Here is a 15,891-nt window from a genome sequence, read left to right as displayed (position 1 = left end):
ACCCGGGACATCTGGTAATCCCCGCGATCCACAAAAAGAGACTGTCTGCGCGCCGGAAAACGACGCCCGACTTCCCCGCGTGGAAAAGAACGACGCAAGTCTGTGTGTGCTGAGGAGAAATCGACGCACACACCCCTTTTTCCACGCATCTCTTCTCCTGTGGCCCTCTGAGGAGATTTCCCACCAGAAACCAGGTACTCTGTGCTTGAAAGACACTTGATTGCTTTTTAAAAGACTTAAAGACACTTAATATCACTTTTCAGTGATATCTTTACAAATTCGTATTGCAACTTTGATCGTTTTGACCTACAAGTACCCAGATAAATATTCTATATTTTTCTAAACACTGTGTGGTGTATTTTTGTGGTGTTATACTATGGTGTTGTATGATTTATTGCACAAATGCTTTACACATTGCCTTCTAAGTTAAGCCTGACTGCTCGTGCCAAGCTACCGGAGGGTGAGCACAGGCTGATTTTGGATTGTGTGTGACTTACCCTGACTAGAGTGAGGGTTCTTGCTTGGACAGAGGGCAACCTAACTGCCAACCAAAAACCCCATTTCTAACATTGGTGGCAGCGGTGGGATAGGACTTGTGTTTGTGCAGTGACATACAGTAGCTAAGTATTTCACTACCTACCCACAGTTGAAGGTCAACTTGATTTTTTATCTCTTTTTTGACTTTTGGTCTCTGATGTCCTCCTGGATATACTATTGATATTTTGGACTTTGGATTTTGGTTTTTGCTGGTAAGATCCTATCAGAATGGGATCGCTTACCTACTTATTCTTTTTGCCTACTGACCACCTCACTAAGGCTGACCTAAGGAAGCTTTGCAGAAAATGTGGCCTTCCTGTAGCAAAGAGATCTACTAAAGCAGAGATGCTACGTGCCTACATAGTCTGGGAGGAAGACAGATGGGCAGAGAGAGAGGCAGCAAGAAACCAAATGACTAAGTACCCCTCAGAGGAGGAGGAGGACGACTCAGATGAGGAAAGAGACCCAGTGAAAAAAGAATGGCTCATGGCTCAAGCACGGTGGATGGAAGAGCTAGATGAGTTTATTGAAAGGGCTGAGGCAGCAAGTCTCTTAGCCCTGGAAGAAGAAAAGATTGCAGCTCAAGAGCTGAGCTGTAAAGAGCTGAAACTGGAGGCCGGAAGGGCTGAGTCCAGTTCAGATGGTGGCAGCAAAAATCTTGCATCTAGTACTGCTGAAGAAGGGCACAAGCCCAGAGATGTGGTACCCAACTTGAAGAAGAGAGTTGACACACCCCAGGCGGTTCAAGGGTATGAGGTAGTTCCCGTTATGCACAGGGTCCCTGAGAAGGATTGGGGAACTGGCACAGGGAGTCATATTCCTACTGGGGGGAGGGACACTTTACTGACTCTAGCAGAGAGTGACAGAGAAAAGGGTTCCCCCCTGGTGGACGTCCTGGATATAGAGTGTAGAGACATCCCAGAAGAGTTTGGGTTGAGTGTCAGGGACAGACAGATACTGTCTCACCAGTCTCAGGAGGGTGAAGTAGAGTGCTTTTCCAAGGTTGAGTTACTAGGTGGTTGGGTGAAGGGTACTGTGGTTAATACATATGAAGGGCAGAGTGATGTAATTGCTGGAGAGCATATATCTGGTCCTTATTTTCCAGAGCTACGCCAACACCAGGTGGAGTGTGAGTTCTCTGACCCCAGGGAACTTACAGTGGAGGCAGACTTTTGGGTGAGTACCAGAGAGTCTGAAGAGGCATTTGGGGGTGCTCCTGAAGGGAGTGGTCTAGGTGGTTCCCGACCAAGTGAGGTGGGAAAGGATTGTAGTGTCCCAGGTAGGTCTCAGAGCCTAACCTGTACCGTAGGGCCACCTTTTGAGGGAAGCCCCGCAGTGGCAGAAGAACTTGGGGGGATGACTGTAGACAGCATCCCAACAGTTCTGGTGTCCGGCAGTACCACTCCTAGTGAGGGGGTGCAGAAGTCCAGACATAGGGTTGAGAGGGGGTGGCAGACCCCAGTGGAGGATCTTGAAAGTCAGGGGTCAGCTCTGAGAGCAGAGCCCCCCAGGAATGACCCAGGTGAGACCGTTTCTGGTTTGGGGGAAACCCAGACTCTGCCGGATGGGCAGAGGTCGGGAGACCTGCGCCAACCAGACTCTTGTGTGGCCCTTGGGGATGGCGTGTCCCTTGTGGGGGGTGAGAGTGCCCCCCAGGAAGTCCTGGCATGCCAGGCAAGGATTCAACCTCAGGGTGGTGACTCTGGGTTGGATAACCGGGTTCAGAGGTTAAACTTTGACCTGGTGGGGGGTAGATGTGCCCCCCAGAAAGTCCTGGAATGCCAGGCAATGGCTCAACCTCAGGGTGGTGACTCTGGGTTGGCTTACCAGGTGAAGAGGTCAAACTCTGACCTGGTGGGGGGTAGGTGTGCCCCCCAGAAAGTCCTGGCGTGCCAGGCAGTTGTCCAACCTCAGGGTGTCGACTCTGGGTTGGATGGCCAGGTTCAGAGGTTAAACTCTGACCTGGTGGGAGGTAGGTGTGCCTCCCAGAAAGTCCTGGGGTGCCAGGCAATTGCCCAACCTCAGGGTGGTGACTCTGGGTTGGCTAACCCGGTTCAGAGGTCAAACTCTGACCTGGTGGGGGGTAGGTGTGCCCCCCAGAAAGTCCTGGTATACCAGGCAATGGTTCAACCTCAGGGTGGTGACCCTGGGTTGGAGAACCAGGCTCAGAGGTTAAACTCTGACCTGGTGGGAGGTAGGTGTGCCTCCCTGGAAGTCCTGGCCTGCCAGGCAATGGTTCAACCTCAGGGTGGTGACTCTGGGTTGGATATCCAGGTTCAGAGGCTAACCTCTGACCTGGTGGGGGGTAGGTGTGCCCCCCAGAAAGCCCTGGTGTACCAGGCAGTTGTCCAACCTCAGGATGGTGACCCTAGGTTGGAGAACCAGGTTCAGAGGTTAAACTCTGACCTGGTGGAGGGTCAGTGTGCCCTCCAGGAAGTCCTGGCGTGCCAGGCGATTGTTCTACTTCAGGGTGGTAACTCTGAGTTGAATGGCCCAGTTCAGAGGTTAAACTCTGACCTGGTGGAGGGTCAGTGTGCCCTCCAGAAAGTCCTGGCGTGCCAGGCAATTGTTCAACCTCAGAGTGCTGACTCTGGGTTGGATACCCAGGTTCAGAGGTTAAACTCTGACCTGGTGGGAGGTAGGTGTGCCTCCCAAGAAGCCCTGCTGTGCCAGGCAATTGTCCAACCTCAGGGTGTTGACTCTGGGTTGGATGACCAGGTTCAGAGGTTAAACTCTGACCTGGTGGGGGGTAGGTGTGCCCCCCAGAAAGTCCTGGCGTGCCAGGCAATTGCCCAACCTCAGGGTGGTGACCCTGGGTTGGGGAACCAGGCTCAGGGGTTAAACTCTGACCTGGTGGGAGGTAGGTGTGCCTCCCAGAAAGTCCTGGTGCGCCAGGCAACTGTTCAACTTCAGGGTGGTGACTCTGAGTTGAATGGTCAGGTGCAGAGGTTAAACTCTGACCTAGTGGAGGGTCAGTGTGCCCTCCAGAAAGTCCTGGTGTGCCAGGCAATTGTTCAACTTCAGGGTGGTGACTCTGAGTTGAATGGTCAGGTGCAGAGGTTAAACTCTGACCTGGTGGAGGGTCAGTGTGCCCTCCAGGAAGTCCTGGCGTGCCAGGCAATTGTTCAACTTCAGGGTGGTGGCTCTGAGTTGAATGGGCAGGTGCAGAGGTTAAACTCTGACCTGGTGGGGGGTAGGCGTGCCCCCCAGGAAGTCCTGGTTTGCCAGGCGGTGATCCAGTCTGAGGGTACAGACCCTGGGCTGGAAGACCAGGTTCAGGGTGTCCCCCTGGACCTGGAGGGAGGGGCTACTGATAACAGTGCCCCTACCATGTTGTCTTCTGAGGAGGCCACTCCTAGTTGGAGGGTGCTGGACCCCAGAAGGGAGGGCAGGGGGAGGGAAGCCTCACCCCGGGCCCTAGTCCCACCTGAAGGTACAGACCCCAGGTTGGAGGGCCAGTGGCAGGTTAACAGCCCTGCACTGGTGGAGGAATGGTACAGGGCGACTTCTGTAAGCCCCCTGGCCATGTTGGACTCTGGGGGTACCGCTCCAGGAAGGAGGGTACAAAGCCCCAGAGGGGAGGACCAGGTTCAGGCTGTCATCCCTGACCTGGTGGAAGGGAGAGTGGTTAAAGGGTGCCCAGCACCTGGGGCTACCGCCCCCCACTCTCCACAGCCACAGTGGTTGGAGAGCTTTGAGAGGCCTGGGGCCTGGCTCTCATCCCTGGCAGCTGTCAGTAATCACTGTGGCTTGCTGTCCGGGTGGACAGAGTTATCCCTGGGGAGGGGACAAGTGTCACACCCCAGGGGTAGAGTGGGCAACACCACTATGTTGGTCATGGGGGTACTATCCGGCTCCTGGGATACATCTGTGAGCAAAGTAAGGTTAGGTGCTGCACAGATGGGATCCGCAGGAAAGGAGAAAGGTTCCCCATGGATGGGCTTAGTGGGCCCTGAGAGTATGGACAGAGGGATCCAATTGGAGTCAGGAAGGCGAAGAACTGGAGCATGCCCCTGCTGTTGTGGGCCTGGGTCCTTGTTCTGTCGCCTCAAACAGGGAAGTACATCAGGATAGTGATTGTTCTCCCCTGGCTTTAGGCTGGTGGGGGGTCATGTTGGACCTGGCTTTTTGACAGGGACATCCCCAAACTTTTTTGCCTCCTTCCTCCTATTTTTTCTGACCTGCTGTTGTTGGCTTGTGACCTCTGAGCACTTTACCACTGCTAACCAGTGCTAAAGTGCATATGCTCTCTGTGTAAATTGTACTATTGATTGGTTTATCCATGATTGACTATTTAATTTACCTGTAAGTCCCTAGTAGAGTGCACTACATGTGCCTAGGGCATGTAGATTAAATGCTACTAGTGGGCCTGCAGCACTGGTTGTGCCACCCACCTCAGTAGCCCCTTAACCTTGTCTCAGGCCTGCCATTGCAAGGCCTGTGTGTGCAGTTTCACTGCCACTTCGACTTGGCATTTAAAAGTACTTGCCAAGCCTAGAACTCCCCTTTTTCTACATATAAGTCATCCCTAAGGTGTGCCCTAGGTAACCCCTAGAGCAGGGTGCTGTGTAGGTAAAAGGCAGGACATGTACCTGTGTAGTTATATGTCCTGGTAGTGTAAAACTCCTAAATTCGTTTTTACACTACTGTGAGGCCTGCTCCCTTCATAGGCTAACATTGGGGCTGCCCTCATACACTGTTGAAGTGGCAGCTGCTGATCTGAAAGGAGCAGGAAGGTCATATTTAGTATGGCCAGAATGGTAATATAAAATCCTGCTGACTGGTGAAGTCGGATTTAATATTACTATTCTAGAGATGCCACTTTTAGAAAGTGAGCATTTCTTTGCACTAAAAACTTGTTGTGCCCTTCAATCCACGTCTGGCTAGGTTTAGTTGACAGCTCCTTGTGCATTCACTCAGACACACCCCAAACACAGGGTACTCAGCCTCACTTGCATACATCTGCATTTTGAATGGGTCTTCCTGGGCTGGGAGGGTGGAGGGCCTGCCCTCACACAAAGGACTGCCACACCCCCTACTGGGACTCTGGCAGACAGGATTGAGCTGAAAGGGAACTTGGTGCATTTCTTAGAGACTCTTTGAAATCACCCCCACTTCAAAGGCACAACTTAGTATAAAACAGGGCCTCTGCCCTACCTCATCAGACACTTGCTGGAGAAGAAACCTGAACCAGAAACTACATCCTGCCAAGAAGAACTGCCTGGCTGCTCAAAGGACTCACCTGTCTGCTTTCTCCAAAGGACTGCTGTCTTGCTGTTGCCCTGCTGCCTTGCTGAACTCTTGTCTGGCTGTGAAAGTGCTCTCCAAGGGCTTGGATAGAGCTTGCCTCCTGTTCCTTGAAGTCTCAGGACCAAAAAGACTTCTTCCTTTCCCGTGGACGCTCCGTGCGCCGAAAATTTCGACGCACAGCTTGTTTCGCGGCGAGAAAAACGCCGCACACCGACGCTGATCAACGCGACGCCCTCGGGACGATCGAGACTTCGACGCACAACCTCGCAAGGACAAAGCCGCCCGACTTCCAAGGAGAAATCGACGCGACGCCTACCGTGAGTGCGAAACTTTGACGCACGGCCTCGCAAGGACAACGCCGCCCGACTTCCAAGGAGAAATCGACGCGACGCCTGCCGTGAGACCAAAATTTCGACGCACGGCCTCGCAAGGACAACGCCGCCCGACTTCCAAGGAGAAATCGACGCGACGCCTACCGTGAGATCGAAACTTCGACGCGCAGCCCCGCAGAACGACGCGCAGCCGGAAAATAAGCAGGAGAATCCACGCACAGACCCGGGACATCTGGTAATCCCCGCGATCCACAAAAAGAGACTGTCTGCGCGCCGGAAAACGACGCCCGACTTCCCCGCGTGGAAAAGAACGACGCAAGTCTGTGTGTGCTGAGGAGAAATCGACGCACACACCCCTTTTTCCACGCATCTCTTCTCCTGTGGCCCTCTGAGGAGATTTCCCACCAGAAACCAGGTACTCTGTGCTTGAAAGACACTTGATTGCTTTTTAAAAGACTTAAAGACACTTAATATCACTTTTCAGTGATATCTTTACAAATTCGTATTGCAACTTTGATCGTTTTGACCTACAAGTACCCAGATAAATATTCTATATTTTTCTAAACACTGTGTGGTGTATTTTTGTGGTGTTATACTATGGTGTTGTATGATTTATTGCACAAATGCTTTACACATTGCCTTCTAAGTTAAGCCTGACTGCTCGTGCCAAGCTACCGGAGGGTGAGCACAGGCTGATTTTGGATTGTGTGTGACTTACCCTGACTAGAGTGAGGGTTCTTGCTTGGACAGAGGGCAACCTAACTGCCAACCAAAAACCCCATTTCTAACAAATAGCTTTATATTTGTAGGAATATTAACAGAAACATACAAATTATTATTAAATATTATTATTATGAATTACACTTATAGAGCACTACTTTCAACTAAAAGGTATCTTGGCGCTTATCGGAAAACCCTTCTCAGAGACTTATAAGAACTACTAAAGGAGTTATCTTTTAAACACATCCCTTTTCCTATTTCCTAAGACCCAGCTGACTATATAGGAAAGAGCAAGGTTTTCAAATCCTTCCTGAATTGGAGGAGACTCTTACTGGCTCCCAATGGGGCAGGCATCTTATTCCACAACTGGGCAACCCTTACTGAGAAAGCCCCACCTCCTTGCCTTGCTTTCCGGAATGCATACTAGATTGGCTGAGGAGGAACGTAGATTTCTTATTGGGATACAGGCCCTTGTTTTAACATTGGTGGTAAATACCGCTGCGGTGACGGTCGCAAACATACCGCCAACGCGGCTACCATCCATGAGCCATATTATGAGCACTGCCTGACGTCCACCACAATAAGGGCGGAAATCTGGAAGTGTTCAAAGTGGTGGAAGTAGTAACCTGGCACTGCTACCACCAGCACCGTCACGCCAGTTGAATGGCGCCAGCCATATTATGACCAGTAATAAGGCCTGGTGGTGTTCTGCTGGTGGGGCACTGCTGGCGGTAGCAGCGCCCCTTCCCATTCCCTGCCAAACTATCTCCTCGCCAGACAAGATAAGTCGGGTGTCCGACAGGGGAGGGGGGCGTTGGGTGGTAGTCTGAGTGTGTGCATGAAAATGTGAGTGTGTGCGTGAATGCGTCTGTGAATGTTGGGTTGTATGCGTGGTTGTATGCATGTGTATGAATGCGTGTATGCCAGTGTAAGTGAATGGGTGTATGCGTGTTGCGTGTGGGTGTCTGTGTGCGTGTATGCAGGGAGGGGACGTATGGGATGAGGGGCGCTGTGACTGTAGTGGGGTGGGGGAGGGGGGTGATGTGTGCGTGTGTGGCCGTGGGGATCAGTTGTGTGGTGTGTGCGTGAGTGAGTGGATCAGAGGGGGTTGGGGGGTGAGTGAGTGGATTGGAGGGGGTGGGGGGTGAGTTTGGATGAAGGGGGGTGAAGGGGCTTCAGGTGAGTGTTGGAGGGGTGGGAGATCCCCCTACCAGTGACAGGGAAGGAATTCCCTGTCACCGGTAGGGCTTACTGCCATGGTTTTCGTGGCATTGCTAACGCCACTAAAACTATGGTGGTAGGCCAGCTCATAATGCCATGGGCGGTACTATGTCAGTGGCTGAGCTGGAGATAGACATCTCTGGTCCGGTGGCTCATACTGCCATGGCGGTATGTTTGGAGAAGTGGCGGCATGGTTGCAGCCAACCCGCCAATCTCATAATGTGGCAGTATGTACCGCCAGCATGTTGGCCGTAATACCCCCACATTACCCTGGTGGTCAGAAGACCGCCATGGACATAATGAGAGGCTTAGTGTTTACATTTTCTCTGTAACAATCTCAGTCCTTTTCCCTTTATTGCCTTAAACACAATACACATTGATTTAAAAATAATCCTTTCTTAATTCCTTAAGAATGCTTGAAGAGAAGGCATTTCTAGGTTGATCTAATGAACGTTTTGCTACTGCTGATTACACACTGTAAAGCCTTTATATTAAATAATCTGGGGCTCCAAGTAGCAGTGCATTGCAATAATCAATTCTACTAAGAACTGTACTTTGCACCACTAACTTTCTTGCTGGTTGTGAAAGTAGTGGTACAATTTTCCATAAATTCCAAAGAAGTCCAAAGCAGGTAGCTGCTATCTTGTTGTCATGAATCTCCATTGAGAGGTTATCATCAAAGTATGCTCTCAAATTACAAACTGAATTTGAGATTTCCAGATTACCCATAGAAAACCAAGGCCAGAAATTATTTTGGAGTGTGGGAGGATTTTTTGAAGGTGAGCATCACAGAAACTTAATTGTTCACTGTTGAATTTTAACAAGTTAGTTTTCAAACAATTTGCTACCTCCCATAGGCAATTAAGAAAAGCATCTAATAACGCTGCCTATCGCTATCCAGCAAAAGGATCATTTGTGTATCGTCATCATAGTTCACAAAACTAATGCCATACGACTGAATACTTTTCAACAGTGGACCTTGATAAATGTTAAAAGAATAGGGCTCAGGGCAGAGCCCTGAGGATCCCCAATCTACTTTTTTTAAATTCTGATCAGTACGGGGATAGTGAGACTGCCCGAGTTCTGTCTGAGAGATAGGATTCTATCTATTGTAATAGCATCCCATCTACACTTATATTTGATGGCTAACAGTGTCAAACATGGTCGATAAGTCAAGCAATGTCAAAACTGCTGTTTGACCCCTGTCAACCATAATCTGCAGCTCATCCATGGCCCGGATCAATTCTGTCTCCACACCATGCACAGGTCAAAAACTTGTTTGTTCTTTTTCTAGGAGGTTAATGTCTTCTACATACTTTGAAAGTTCTTGACTGACATATCTTTCAATTATTTTCACCGCTCAGGGGAGTTGCAATATTGGGCGAATGTTACTAAGCACTTTTGGATCTGCTGTTGCTTTTTTCAATAACAGGGTTATTAATGCTTTCTTGGAGCTCTGCCTATGGTTGGAGACTGATTGCAGACTTTTATCAGATCCAAGTATAGTTTATCTGCCCATTTCTTCAAGTTTTTGGGAGGCACTGGTTTTAATATTCACCCCTAAGAGACAGACATTGCTAAGGTTCTAAAGACCTCTTCTTTCATTGATTTCATCTTTTCTCATTTAGAAGCATCTTGGTTTACCATCTCTCCTGCAATATTCCTAACTTTTTGAGTTTGAACTCTACTAGGTGAGTCTGCATTTATTTCAGCAATGATTAACTCAATCTTATTCTTAAAAAAGTCAGATAAGTCACCACAACAATGTCACACTTGATGTTAGGAAGTTCATATTTGTATGGTTCAGGGATGCTGTAATGTTAGACCCGGAATTCTCAGTGTAGCCTTTCCTATCTTTGCTTCCTGTATTCTTGACTGTGTGCTGGACTTCATTTTTGCTGGTTTTGGTACTCTGGGCGCTTTACCACTGCAGAAGAGTACTAAAGTGCAAGTGCTTTCTGTGTAAACTGTATCAGTGATTGGCTTTTCCTTGATTAGCATATTTGGTTAACTAGTAAATCCCTAGTCAAGTGCACTAGAGGTGCCCATGGCCTGCAAACCAAAGCTGAGATGACCCTTGTCTCACTAGCGGACAGTGAGATGGTCCAGAGGACCCTCGTGCCTGAGAACACTAAGAAGTACAGGCAATGGGTGACCATCAATGGACAGAGGGTGGAGGCTCTGAGAGACACAAGAGCCAGTGTGACTACTGTGAGGTGTCACCTGTTGTCTGAAGAGCAGGTAGTTCACCATGTCCTTTAACAAGTAGTTGCAGTGGACAACTCGGAGTGCCTGTGTAAAGTGGTGCAGGTTCCCTTTGAGTGGGGGGGGTCTCAGGTTCCTTGAGGGTAGCTGTGAGTTCAATCATGCCTGTTGATTGTCTGCTAGGCAAATTCCCCTTAGAGTGAGGTGGAACGCTGGTCACACTTGGAGACGTTGGGTCTGCCTGGGTGAACATGTGTGACCATCCTGTCAGTGGCAGCCCATCAGTGTGATCAGGAGGCCCTGGAGCCTGAAAGAGTGGCTGAGGTGCCTGCCAGAAAAAGGAAGGTCAAGGGGTGTGGGAAACGTGCCCCAGAAGTTCCCGTGGTCCAGGAGGAGGCTGAACCTCAGGGGGACGCCCCAGAGCCTACCAGGGAACAAGTGGCTGAACTGGGGGAGGCGCCCAAACTGACCTATTGGCAGCAGGGGGATGCCACCAGGGAATAATTCTGTGAGGCAGAGAAGACATTCCCTACTCTGGAGGGTCTGCGGCAGCAGGCTGCAGACCAGGCATCTGGAGAGGAGTCTGGATCACACTGGATCTATTAGGAGGATGGCCCCTGGTATAGTGAGCCTAAGGTTGCTGAGCCTGGGGCAGCCTGTGTGCTGGTGGTACCCCAGTGTTTCAGAGCCTTCCTACTGGGTTTGGCTCATGATGTGCATTTGGCAGGACATTTGGGGCAGGATAAAACTTTTGAAAGTATTGGCACCTACTTTTACTGGCCCCAAATGCGCAGGCACTTGGATGCATATTGCATGTTTTGCCAAACTTGTCAAGCAAGTGGCAAGAGTGGGAAGAAATATAAGGCTCCCCTCCAACCTTTCCCTGTGGTCAGTACACCCTTTGAGCGGGTGGAGATTGACATTGTGGGGCCTCTGGTTCCCAAGACAGCCATGGGCAACAGGTTTATTCTGGTCTTTGTAGACCATGCCACCTAGTACCCAGAAGCCATCACCCTGAGGCTGATGATAGCCCCTGTGGTGGGCCAGGCATTGCTGGGGATTTTTACCCACATTGGAATTCCCCAAGGAGCAGGTATCTGACAGGGGTACCAACTTCATATCTACTCATATGAAGTCATTGTGGAAGACGTGTGGGGTGACCTACAAGTTCACCACTCCTTACGCTACCCAAGGAATTGGGCTGGTTGAGAGGTTCAACCGGACCATGAAGGGCATAATTATGGGTCTGTCAGAACCCATGAGGCATTAGTGGGACGTGCTCTTGCCATACCTTCTGTTTTCTTACAGAAATGTACCAAAGAAGGGACTTAAAGTTTTAGCCCCTTTGAACTGTTGTATGGCCCCCTGTGAGGGGACCTCTGAGTCTGGTGAAGGAGGGTTTGGAGAAAACCTCCAATAAGCCCCCCAGGATGTGTTTAGTTACATGCTAGCCTTTAGAAACCAGACCGCCCGCTTCAGGGGACTCGCTCAGGAGAACCTAGAAGCGAGCCAGGAGGACATGAAATGCTTGTATGATCGGAATGCCACTCTGGTTGTGTTTCCGCCTGGCCAGAAAGTGTGGATCAAGGTCCCAGAGGAGCCTTGTGCTCTGCAGGACAAGTGGACTAGGCCTTTTGATGTGGTGGAGCGAAAGAGTGATGTCAGCTATCTGGTGAACTTTCAGGCTCCTAAGAACCCTTTGAGGGTCCTGTATGTGAACCGCCTCAAACCTCACTTTAAAGAGATCGAACTAACAATGCTCTTGGCAACAGATGAAGGTGTAGAACAGGAGAGTGAGCTCCTCTCTGCCAAATAGAAAGATGGGTCTGTGGAGAGTGTGAACCTTTCCCCCACACTGACCCCAGACCAACAGAGGGAATGTCACCAGTTGTTGGGACAGTTTGCCTCCTTATTTTCCTTGATCCCAGGGGTCACTCATCTGTGTTCACATGATGTGGACATTGGGGAGAGTCCACCTGTAAAACACAAGATTTACAGGGTGACTGTCAAGGTCAGGGCTAGTGTCAAGGATGAGATTTCTGAGATCATGGTGTTAGGGGTTCTTGAGTTCTCCAGCAGTCCTTGGGCCATCCCAGTGGTCTTGGTTCCAAAGGCTGCTGCCCCCAGTGCAACCCCATAACTCAGGTTCTGTGTGGACTACCGTGGCCTCAACACAGTCACGAAGACTGATGTGCACCCCATCCCCAGAGCTGATGAGCTCATAGATCGGTTGGGAGTTGCAAAGTTTCTCAGCATGTTTTACTTAACGTCTGGGTACTGCCAGATTGCCTTAAATGATGAGGCAAATGAGAGGTCAGCATTTTCCACCCCAGATGGGCATTAACAGTTCAGGGTTATGCCCTTTGGGATGCAAAATGCCTCTGCCACCTTTCAGAAGTTGGCCAACCAGGTTTTGGTCGGTTGGAGGATTTCAGTGCAGCCTTCCTGGATGATCTTGCAATGTTCTGCTCCAGCTGGGAGGAACCCCTTACAGCACCTCTGCAAAGTGTAGAAGGCTCTGAAGAAGATGGGCCTCACTAATAAGACTAGTAAATGCAAAATAGGGCAGGGATCCGTTGTTTACCTGGGACACCAGGTAGGGAGTGTCCAGGTGGCACCCCTGCAACCAAAATTGATGCCGTTCTGGTTTGGGAGCCTCCCAAGACCCATACAGAGGTGAGAGCCTTTCTAGGTCTCACCAGGTACTATAGGAGGGTTGTCAAGGGGTATGACACTATAGTTGCCACCTTGACTGAGTTGACCTCTAAAAAGCAGCCCAAAAAGTGATCTGTACTGAGGCTTGGCAGACCTCATTTGAGCCCTTAAGGCAGCCATGTGCACGGCACCCATGCTGAAGGGACCTGACTTCTTCAAGAGATTTGTTGTGCAGACTGACGCTTCAGAGCATGGCGTGGTAGCAATTCTTGCACAGCTAAACAAAGAGGGCCTAGACCAGCCTGTAGCCTTCATTAGTAGGAGGTTACTTTCATGGGAATGGAGGTGGAGTGCAAATGAGCAAGAAGCTTTTGCTGTGGTCTGGACACTGGTCTAAAAAAAAGACGCTAGCTGGTGACGAATGGCATTAGGGGAAATGGCGCTAGTGGGTCAAAAATTATGTTAGGCTGATTAGCGGCAAAATATCTGCCACTTGTCAGCCTAGGGTAATTTTTAGACGCACAAGCAGCCAAAAAATGACTCCTGTCTAAGTATAGACAGAAGTCATTACCACTACCCCAATGCCCACCACAGGGGACCAGTGTCCCCAGGTTAAGTCCAACATACCCAGGACCAGCCAGACACATACACCTACACTTATCTGAGATAGGCTCCCTCCTGAAGTGTCCCTGTGGTGTGGGTGGTGGTGATGCTGGGAGTTGGGGTGGGCATCTCTGTCCCCATTCCATGGTGCTTCCCTATAGAAATGGGCCTACCAGCACATTAACGCCTGGTCTGACCAGGCATTAAACTATGACGCTAATTGGGCTTAGCACCATTATTTAGGCCCGCCTCCTAGTTGTATGTCGTTTCTGCGTCTGGTGTTAAATATGACGCTGGGGGACTAGCGTCATTTTTAGGAAGGGAACGCCTACCTTCCATCTTATTGACGCAAGGTGGGTTGGCGCTTCCTAGAAATGGCGGCAACTCCAATATTTTGATGCTAGACGGGTTTAATGTCAAAATATCAATATGGAATTAGTTTAGAGCCGCTTTAGCACCAAAATAAATTATGCTAACTGTACATAAATATAGGTCTTCGTGCACTCCACACTTCCTCCTCCCTCAACACTCCCATGGCCCAGCCCTGCCCCTCCCTCATTTTATGTTTCAGCTGCTGGCTCAACCAGTGGGGCGACGCTCCTTTTCCATTGCAAAGGACCATTGCATACGCAGTTAAGGTTAGAATTGTTCCTAATTAGCATGGCACAAATTCTCAGTGGTGCTACAACAATTTTTGCAGTGGTTGTGTTGACCAGTAAGGTCACCTTGAAAATGGGGAGGAGGGTGATATGTCACAGCCTGTATTTGGAAATACCAAAAATGCTGTCAGAAGAAACACATCTGAAGGGGCCCTTAATTTTTCGCTGTCCGTATAAGCTCTTTCAAAGTTTATGAGGGTCTACAGGACCCCAGGCACCCCCCAGTTCAAGAGCCACTACATATGTTAGACCAATAATTTATTAATTACTGCCTTCGTCTTTCAAATGCTGGTGCTGCTGAAGTCCTCACATTGGCTAGAATCACAATCTGAAAAACCAAACGTACCAGTGGGTTAAAAATGTTAACCAGTTGGATATTAAAGAATTGTGGAAAGAACCAGTCTCAACTATTCAATTTCAAAATGTAATAAAAAAAAAAAATGAGAACCCTTTCCTGGACGATCTGGAGAGATTTAGTAAATTAAAACAGACTCATTTTACAATAAAGACGTGGGGCTTCACAGCCACGATTATGCTTGACTGAGCATGACTAAACAAATCCTTTTCTTGAAATTTGTGATGCCGAAGTTGAGCCTATTCCACAATTGATTTGTTCTTGTCCACTTGCTTTTGTAAAGCGTTAAAAAGTCCAGCATAATATTAGACATCATAAATAAATGCGTTGTTTTTACAATCAGTATGTCTATGCTGTGGAAACGTGACGCCGATAGTTTTACATAAGGTTATTTATGCAGTTTTATATATCATCCACTTGACTCAATTAAATTAGAGGGCCTTACAACAGAACCTGTTGCAGTTGTCTATTTTTATATGATTATGAATCGTTTCATTGTAGTATTTAATAATAAAATTCAAGAGTTTTGATTCAGGGGAATTTAAAAGGCGTACAGATTTTCAGAGAATTTGCAAGTTTACTACATGTAGGAGGCTGGCCCGGTTTGTAGTGGGTACCTAAGGTATTTACACCTAATACCATGTCCAGTTATCCCTTATTAGTGAAATGTAGGCAGTGTCTAGAAGCCAGGCTGTCTAGAGGTAGCTGTAGGCAGAGTAGCCAAGGCTAAACTAGGAGACATGCATTGCTATTGCAATACCACTGTAGTCACACAGTACGCACACACAAGACAGGCAATACTCAGTGTTACCAAAAATAAAGGTACTTTATTTTAGTGACACAAGGCCAAATATATCTTAGAGGCTATACTCTCTTAGGAGGTAAGTATTATACATAAAATATACACGAGTAACCAAAATCACTTAAGTAAACAGTCAAAAAATAGTGCAAATAGTGAAAATCACCATAGGTTACAATGGGCCTAGGGTGAACAAAAACCATATACTAAAATAGTGGAATGCAAATGTTGGTTTCCCACCTAGGCAAGTGCAGTGTGTAGAGGGACGCTGGGAGTGTAAGAAAACACCAAAGGTAAGTAAAATACCCCAACCCAGAGCCCAGGAAAATAGGAGTAAAGTACAGCAAGTTTCCTCAGAACAAACTAGAAGTTGTGGTAAAGAATTATGCAAAAACCCAGCAAGACTGCAAGACACCAACAATGGATTCCTGGACCTAAAGACCCATTGAGGGAGGGGACCAAGTCCAAGAACAGCTGAAGAGTCCAGGAAGAACAGGAGCCCCTGCTAACCCGGATGAAGGTGCAAAAGTGGAACCTTAAGTTGGAAGAAAAAGT

General features: G+C 48.8%; 1 protein-coding gene and 1 long non-coding RNA gene across 4 annotated transcripts in view; one reads left to right on the top strand and one right to left on the bottom strand.

Annotated features, from left to right (window-relative positions):
- The window catches only part of LOC138268197 (uncharacterized), a 369,403-nt gene that overhangs the window by 128,314 nt on the left and 225,198 nt on the right, over positions 1-15,891 (bottom strand). The gene's annotated exons all lie outside the window — the stretch shown is intronic.
- Positions 1-15,891, top strand: part of LOC138268196 (butyrophilin subfamily 1 member A1-like) — a 354,320-nt gene that overhangs the window by 309,398 nt on the left and 29,031 nt on the right. The window lies entirely within an intron of this gene.

The sequence above is a fragment of the Pleurodeles waltl genome, chromosome 12, assembly GCF_031143425.1.
Source record: "Pleurodeles waltl isolate 20211129_DDA chromosome 12, aPleWal1.hap1.20221129, whole genome shotgun sequence".
Classification (NCBI taxonomy): Eukaryota; Metazoa; Chordata; class Amphibia; order Caudata; family Salamandridae; genus Pleurodeles; species Pleurodeles waltl.
Note: the sequence above shows the minus strand (reverse complement) of the source record. Positions and strands in the feature narration are given on the sequence as shown.